Below are 9647 nucleotides of genomic sequence, written 5' to 3'. Positions count from 1 at the left end.
TTCCCTTTTTAGTTTTTAAACATTAACGTCTCGTATAGATAGATAGTCAGAGTTGCTTAAACATTGTGCTGTCTCGAACTCGTTTTCTCTAGAAGTTGTAGAGATCTATAAATCTTTTATACAAAGTTTTTATGTCTTATTAGTTATGGCAACATTCACTTGGAATGAACTTTGCCGAACAAACTGATCTTCTGTCATACTAATCTACACCTTAAATAGCATACATCATTGAAGCCTATATAATTAATCTTAAAATTACCTATTAAAACATAAAAATTCCATTCCAATCTGATAAGCGATTTTTGATTGGGAAAAATGTAACATACCTTGATATTTATTTGTACGATGAAAATGTATGCAGTATTAAAATCTTTTAAAATTGATTTTTGCATAGAGAAATAATATATCACGGGAACTCTAATAGAATGTAATGTTGTTAAATACATTTCATCCGCTAGTATATTATGTACAAGTATGTAGTATCATGTCACCTACACATTACGTAATAAAACTGTAATGTGACTGTGATTCGTAGCGTCTTAGTGCTCAGTATGCGGCGTTTGGTGCGAATAATTTCAAAAATACAAAGGAAATAAAATTAAATAAGTCCGCTATGTATAAAATCTATGAATTTTGGGAATAAAAAACCAGAGGACAAAACAAAACTTTTAAAAATATTGTCACTTATGTTTACCAACATGTTTATTTGTATACACGAGGAACCAATATTTGGTTTATAATGAAACTTGAAATGGATGCATTTTATATCGAAATTTGAAAAAAAAATCACGGAAAAACAGATATAAAGTGCTTAAATAAAAGCTCCGACTCAAAAAAACAAAAAAGGGAACGGGAGTGTTACTCCTTAATACAAATTATTTTATAATCTAGCGAGGATTACACTACACTACATTTACATTTAAATCAGGTGGGTGTAGACCCACCTGATTTAAATGAAATTAATTTGTAAAAACAAATTTTTAAAGTGTAATATTCAACTACTATGTTAAATCTCTATTATGAATAAAGATATAAATAAGATACTTCTACTGTAAGTTGGTGAGAAATTGGGTATTCTGCTGATTCCACATGATCCCGCAGCATCAGATCAGATCAGTTAGTTAGTAGTTAGTAACAGCGTGTTAATGTCCCACTGCTGGGCTAAGGCCTCCTCAAAAGGGTTGAGGAGATTCAGATTAGTATTACCATGTAATTTTGAATCGATTAGACCAGGAGATGCTGATCACATATTTACAACAGCTAGAGAAGACCTGATGATCTTCAAACAGTTGTACAGATTTTATTCAATCATAAATCATTAATTAATCAAGGAAATTTTATTTAGTAATTACATTTGCACAAGTCATAATTTATTTCCTGACAAAGCATCTAAAACATTCTAATTTAACCTTTTTCTTTTGATCACGACCTCCCATAGATATTGGCAGTGTAAGAAACATTAATCATGAATTTATAAATATATATAACGTAAAAGTGAAGCCAACCATAGGAATAAGATGTTAAGGCCCTTCTAAGCAATTATTATCCTTCAAACAGGAACACTTGATAAAAAATAGTATTAATGTTTAGTGGTAGAATAATTAATTTATCAGTGGATGGCACCTTTACCAGATGGGCCCAAAACCATACCACCAAGTGAAATATCATAAATATAAAATGTTAAAAAAATTTAAGTCTTTTAAACCATAGGCTGTAAATAATATTTTCACAAAATTTGTCCACATTTAATAAAACAAACCTAAGCTGTATGTACTTAAAAAACATATCAAAATGTAATATATATTTTTTAATTTTAGTCAATAGAATATTAAATTTATTTTTAGTAATGGTATATTTTTATTCGCTGTAAAAATGAAAACTTCAGAAGTTGTCTCCGCGTTCGCACTCGAGACTGAGAGGATATTTTAATTAGAGATTTCTTTTTCGTTGTTTTAAGTGTTTCGTATAAAATGATGAAATTAAATAAAACACCAAAAGTATTGTTCATATCTAATATTCTCTCAACATTTCACGTTTATGCGAGTAATTTTTATTCATCGATTTCATATAACTTGAGTTTTAACTTCGTGTTTGTAGATCCGTCATAAAAAGTTATAGATAGCCGCAACGATTAAACAAAATATTACTTAATAGCAGTAGCAATATTTCTCAATATTCTCACAACAGATAACGGTAAATTCAATTTATTAAATTTAGTGTAGAAAGCAGCGACTCGAAGTTGCCTCGTCAAGCTGCGTCCCTGAGGGCAATGTTTATTTGTAGTAGGAATATTGGGCACGGAAACTCGATGCTACTACTTCTTAATCGGTTTAACAAAATATAGATTATTGGTTAGTATCGGAAAACATTTTTTATTCAATTTGCATACTAAGTCAAGAGTAAAGTTAGTTAGCCTTCGATAGATAATATAATCACCTAAAAAAAAAATATTTAATTTCATATCTTATATTTTTATATCTATTGCAATACAGAACCCTACAATAATATGACGTTTAGTAAGATTAATTAAATGTACCTTACCTCCACTTTGTTATGTTGATTTATTACAATTTTGCAGATACAAATTTTGACTTGATAATAAATTATAGAATATATGCATATTATTTATTAACAAAATAATTATATTAACATTGATTAACCACTGAGCATAATAATAATAATGATTATTTATTCAATATTTGATTGAAACTTCATACTAAAAAGTATATTTTCTTAACTAAAATATTTTAAATTTTTAATAGAAGCAAATTATGCCTTCAATGTTTGTATACTTACAAATACATATAAATATTTTAATCCAGCAAAGTAATTCCTTACCAAGCATTCAGTATACTTTAAATGTATTTCTTTTCGAATGCTTATTCACAGTACCGTTTTCAGTATCTTTTTCTCCTCTGTTTGTCAACCAATTTTCTTTTTTTATTGTTTGGTAGCTATTGACGAGCTTTAGTATTGTTAATAAAAAAATAATTGAAAAAAAACTAGAAACGAAAATGTTCAAATTTCTGTTTCATTAATGAGTATGGAATTTCGACCACTGGGCGAACATTAATGTTTTTTTCTGCTGATTTAAATCCCGCAATTTATATTTAATCTTCAATTAAGTTTTCAATACATACATATAGACCCTCTAATTAAAATTGATGAGCTCTACAATTCATTTTAAATACAAGTTTAAGTGTGTCCAATAGTTTTACATAATAAGTACTAATTATCTATTTTTCCGCAAAGGTAAGTTATTATTACTTTATGAATTGTTTAAACTACAATATATATAAACCAACGTTCAAATACATACATAAAAATAACATTATAAGACTTTTAAAATTATGACACATTGAATTTTCCACACAAAATGATTATGAAATTCCGGAATGGAATGTATTTGCCGCCGTAACCTATTTTTGTGAATGTATTCCCCTAGGATACAAATGCAACGTTTCCCCTGTTTTGTTTAGCGCCGGTTCACCAACTGGAATATATTTAAACTAAATAAAGGTTGTAGGAAAATAAGTTTGCTTTGAAGAATCTGCCAAACCATGTTTCTCTACTACAAAATATATATAATTTTCTTGGAATTACCTATAATAGTTAGTTAGTTATCTATAAAAGAAACATTTTAAAAGCAACAATTCTATTGTAGAAAGAAGTAGCATTTATTAAGTTTTAATGCAAATTTTAATGAACATCAGGGAAAAAATTTAGAAATTTTATTACAAATTACTTATCGGCTACAGCAACTGGTTCTTGTATTCATATTGTAACTTATGATCCATTGAAAAAACAATCGTGTTTCTCCTGTTCTAGGTCAGTTTTGTCGGCAGTATAGGTGTGAGATTGACATACAACAAGAAATGAACTATCAATTTGAATTATGTTCCATTTGTTTTAATTATCATTTGCATACTAAAATAGGTTCTTGTTGAATCTAATAAGTAAAATATGTAATTAAATATTTACCATTTATAAATTATTCATTATTTTTAAATTTAAAAAAATAGATTTAACAAAGCTATCTATGTTCTTCACCTTAAAACAAAAGAAAAATCATTCTTTAATTATTACGTAAATTAGATTTAAAAGAGTTCTGTTCTATACATCACCAGAAACAATTGTATTTCAGACACGATTCAGATTTAGCTTTAACTAGGAAAAGTCTTTAAATTGACGCAATATACATCTTTTGTGTTTCGCTGTGAATGCAATGTCTCACCATCTTTCTCCGTATATACTTATTATTATCAAGATATCAGTGATTATATATAATGCAATTTATTATGAAATACATGCTTCATCGAAAGTTTGAATTTATAATTTTTATATTATGTTTAAATTTATTATTATTTTTAAGCATTATAAATAATGAATTATATTTTAGAGCATATTTTTTATGCTTTGTATTATTTTAATTTTTTATTTCATATAGTTTTTTTATAGAAATCATTTTTTTTCTAATAAAAAGACCCTTACTAAATTTTTAGTAATGGTATATTTTTATTCGCTGTAAAAATGAAAACTTCAGAAGTTGTCTCCGCGTTCGCACTCGAGACTGAGAGGATATTTTAATTAGAGATTTCTTTTTCGTTGTTTTAAGTGTTTCGTATAAAATGATGAAATTAAATAAAACACCAAAAGTATTGTTCATATCTAATATTCTCTCAACATTTCACGTTTATGCGAGTAATTTTTATTCATCGATTTCATATAACTTGAGTTTTAACTTCGTGTTTGTAGATCCGTCATAAAAAGTTATAGATAGCCGCAACGATTAAACAAAATATTACTTAATAGCAGTAGCAATATTTCTCAATATTCTCACAACAGATAACGGTAAATTCAATTTATTAAATTTAGTGTAGAAAGCAGCGACTCGAAGTTGCCTCGTCAAGCTGCGTCCCTGAGGGCAATGTTTATTTGTAGTAGGAATATTGGGCACGGAAACTCGATGCTACTACTTCTTAATCGGTTTAACAAAATATAGATTATTGGTTAGTATCGGAAAACATTTTTTATTCAATTTGCATACTAAGTCAAGAGTAAAGTTAGTTAGCCTTCGATAGATAATATAATCACCTAAAAAAAAAATATTTAATTTCATATCTTATATTTTTATATCTATTGCAATACAGAACCCTACAATAATATGACGTTTAGTAAGATTAATTAAATGTACCTTACCTCCACTTTGTTATGTTGATTTATTACAATTTTGCAGATACAAATTTTGACTTGATAATAAATTATAGAATATATGCATATTATTTATTAACAAAATAATTATATTAACATTGATTAACCACTGAGCATAATAATAATAATGATTATTTATTCAATATTTGATTGAAACTTCATACTAAAAAGTATATTTTCTTAACTAAAATGTTTTAAATTTTTAATAGAAGCAAATTATGCCTTCAATGTTTGTATACTTACAAATACATATAAATATTTTAATCCAGCAAAGTAATTCCTTACCAAGCATTCAGTATACTTTAAATGTATTTCTTTTCGAATGCTTATTCACAGTACCGTTTTCAGTATCTTTTTCTCCTCTGTTTGTCAACCAATTTTCTTTTTTTATTGTTTGGTAGCTATTGACGAGCTTTAGTATTGTTAATAAAAAAATAATTGAAAAAAAACTAGAAACGAAAATGTTCAAATTTCTGTTTCATTAATGAGTATGGAATTTCGACCACTGGGCGAACATTAATGTTTTTTTCTGCTGATTTAAATCCCGCAATTTATATTTAATCTTCAATTAAGTTTTCAATACATACATATAGACCCTCTAATTAAAATTGATGAGCTCTACAATTCATTTTAAATACAAGTTTAAGTGTGTCCAATAGTTTTACATAATAAGTACTAATTATCTATTTTTCCGCAAAGGTAAGTTATTATTACTTTATGAATTGTTTAAACTGCAATATATATAAACCAACGTTCAAATACATACATAAAAATAACATTATAAGACTTTTAAAATTATGACACATTGAATTTTCCACACAAAATGATTATGAAATTCCGGAATGGAATGTATTTGCCGCCGTAACCTATTTTTGTGAATGTATTCCCCTAGGATACAAATGCAACGTTTCCCCTGTTTTGTTTAGCGCCGGTTCACCAACTGGAATATATTTAAACTAAATAAAGGTTGTAGGAAAATAAGTTTGCTTTGAAGAATCTGCCAAACCATGTTTCTCTACTACAAAATATATATAATTTTCTTGGAATTACCTATAATAGTTAGTTAGTTATCTATAAAAGAAACATTTTAAAAGCAACAATTCTATTGTAGAAAGAAGTAGCATTTATTAAGTTTTAATGCAAATTTTAATGAACATCAGGGAAAAAATTTAGAAATTTTATTACAAATTACTTATCGGCTACAGCAACTGGTTCTTGTATTCATATTGTAACTTATGATCCATTGAAAAAACAATCGTGTTTCTCCTGTTCTAGGTCAGTTTTGTCGGCAGTATAGGTGTGAGATTGACATACAACAAGAAATGAACTATCAATTTGAATTATGTTCCATTTGTTTTAATTATCATTTGCATACTAAAATAGGTTCTTGTTGAATCTAATAAGTAAAATATGTAATTAAATATTTACCATTTATAAATTATTCATTATTTTTAAATTTAAAAAAATAGATTTAACAAAGCTATCTATGTTCTTCACCTTAAAACAAAAGAAAAATCATTCTTTAATTATTACGTAAATTAGATTTAAAAGAGTTCTGTTCTATACATCACCAGAAACAATTGTATTTCAGACACGATTCAGATTTAGCTTTAACTAGGAAAAGTCTTTAAATTGACGCAATATACATCTTTTGTGTTTCGCTGTGAATGCAATGTCTCACCATCTTTCTCCGTATATACTTATTATTATCAAGATATCAGTGATTATATATAATGCAATTTATTATGAAATACATGCTTCATCGAAAGTTTGAATTTATAATTTTTATATTATGTTTAAATTTATTATTATTTTTAAGCATTATAAATAATGAATTATATTTTAGAGCATATTTTTTATGCTTTGTATTATTTTAATTTTTTATTTCATATAGTTTTTTTATAGAAATCATTTTTTTTCTAATAAAAAGACCCTTACTATAATAAGTGACAGATATAATGGCAATTTCATATTAATATTATGTACAATATATGCATGTCATCTTTGTATCAGTCCATTTCTAAGTACAAAATGATATTATTTGAACATAAATTAGGTTAGGTAAATTAAGTTCAAGGCTAAGTCTAAAATTATAGTCTTTAGTAAACATTCCTTACATTTAAAATTATGAATACAGTTTCGCAATTTCAAACAAATGATAATGTTGAAAATAATAATAATTTATTTAAATATCAAAACGTTTACTTTCGAAATTTATAACACTCACAAATTTTAAAAAAACATTAATCTACCTTTTAAGGTAAAACTTATTTAAGTTAAGGCAAACCGTACAAAGTAAAATTTTGTCATGTCACTCATTATTAATCCCCAATTCACATAGGTAGCCACTTACCTAACTTAACCTAAGGGTGTTCTACGTTATTCGAAGCGTAGCATTCTCACATCAGTAATGTGACGTCCAAGCGCCTACAGCAATTTCGTCTCAAGAACACACGACCATCGCATCAAAGGCTTTCCATTCGAGAGTGTGTTCATTCAAGTTGTGTGCCTACAATTGTTCACTATGCTGAAAAAACTAGACCCAGAGGACGCACAATTCTCTAGTTCAAAACACAGATTATAAATATATCGCAGTCACAGACGATTTTTTTTAATTTAAAGTCTTATTAATTTACAATAGCACGAAGAAGATTATTAGAACAGCCGGTGAAACTGAAAATATTAATAAATAACTTGAGCTTTCGTAATTACCGTTAAGGGTATTTCTAGAATTTAATTATTGTAAGCTCTTAAAATTAATTAAAGATATTTTTTTCCAAAAACATGCTATAAATTTACATTATTTATTTAATTATATTTAATCTAAAATAGGGTAATTATTATTAATTCATTTTAAGAGTATTTTTTGCAGAACGTTGCCAAAATAGCAGCGTGAAACGTAGACAAAAGAAAAGATTTGCACATAATTCTTTCTGTAACAGATTATACTCGAGAGACGTTATCTTAACGAAACTATTACTAAGAACAGATGCTCTCATCGTAAAACAAATGTTTCTGTTAGATAAATATATAAAAAAGTGATACTTCGTTCCCTTCTCTAATTCTAAACTTTTTAAAGATGAAATTTGGTCATCATACAACATCTATTACTATAAATTAGATTTTTTTAATACAAAAAAATATAACTAATGTGACTCTGTGTGTGTCAAAATCGAATAGAAATCGCTAAAAAGCGGAAAAATCATGCTAAAACTTCAATAACAGAAAAGTTTATTTTCATCTGTAGACTTGCTTGAAACGATCTCATTTGAATTTAAAATCTCTTCAAATTTTGCTTAGAAACTACATTAAGGAGTAAAGTTACTAATTCAAGATAAATCTAAAAGTACAACTCAACGCTCACGCAACACCGATTTAATGTTGGCGCTCTTTTAAAATATCTCGCAAAGTGACTGGAGATAAGTCTTTGTTTAAAATTGTGAAACACTATAACGAAGCTAATGTAGCAGTAAATAAAGAAAATTCTTACATTTTACTCTTATTAATTGTTTTATCGGTATAGTCGAGCTATAACACACGTGTATGGTGGTAGAGCTCTGTGCAAGCTCGTCTGGGTAGGTACCATCCACTCATCAGATATTCTACCGCAAAACAGCAGTACTTGGTATTGTTGTGTTCCGGTTTGAAGGGTGAATGAGCCAGTGTAATTACAGGAACAAGGGACATAACATCTTAGTTCCCAAGGTTGGTGGCGCATTGGTGATGTAAGCGATGGTTAACATTTCTTACATGCCAATGTCTATGGGCGTTGGTGACCACTTACCATCAGGTGGCCCATATGCTCGTACACCTTCCTATTCTATAAAAAAAACTCTTCATCCAATGATTACCACGAGGCGGAAACCGTTAATAATAGGATAACCACGAGTGTAAACAGTAATTAATATTGCAGTCATTTTTTATAATGAAAGTAGCTACATAAGGTTTTAATAATTATTAACACATGAGTGCATTTAAAACATTGGTGGCTTTTATTGAAATTATTTGGCTGGTTGGCGTGGTTGGTAGATACTTGCCTTTCACACCGAAGGTTGTGGGTTCGATTCCTACCCAGGACAGACATTTGTGTGAATGAACATGTCTGTTTGTCCTGTGTCTGGGTGTAATTATTTATAACAGTATATGTATTTACAAAAACAAATTAGTATATATAATATACCAGTTGTCTGGTTTCCATAGTACAAGCTCTGCTTCGTTTGGGATCAGATGGCCGTGTGTGAATAATGTCCCAGGATATTATTATTATTATTATTAGTTTATGTAATATATATAAGCGTTTAGTATAATATTTCTAGCTAAATACGATGACCAACCGAAATGAACCAGTGAGTAGAACGCATGAATCATAACCAGGATCAACTCCGAGCTCGGTGGTGCTTAGTGACGTCTCGTGTACATAATCTATGTTTAAAATT

Source organism: Nymphalis io, chromosome 5 (genome assembly GCF_905147045.1).
Source record: "Nymphalis io chromosome 5, ilAglIoxx1.1, whole genome shotgun sequence".
NCBI lineage: Eukaryota > Metazoa > Arthropoda > Insecta > Lepidoptera > Nymphalidae > Nymphalis > Nymphalis io.
The sequence above is the reverse complement of the archived record's forward strand: the minus strand, read 5'-3'. Positions refer to the sequence as shown.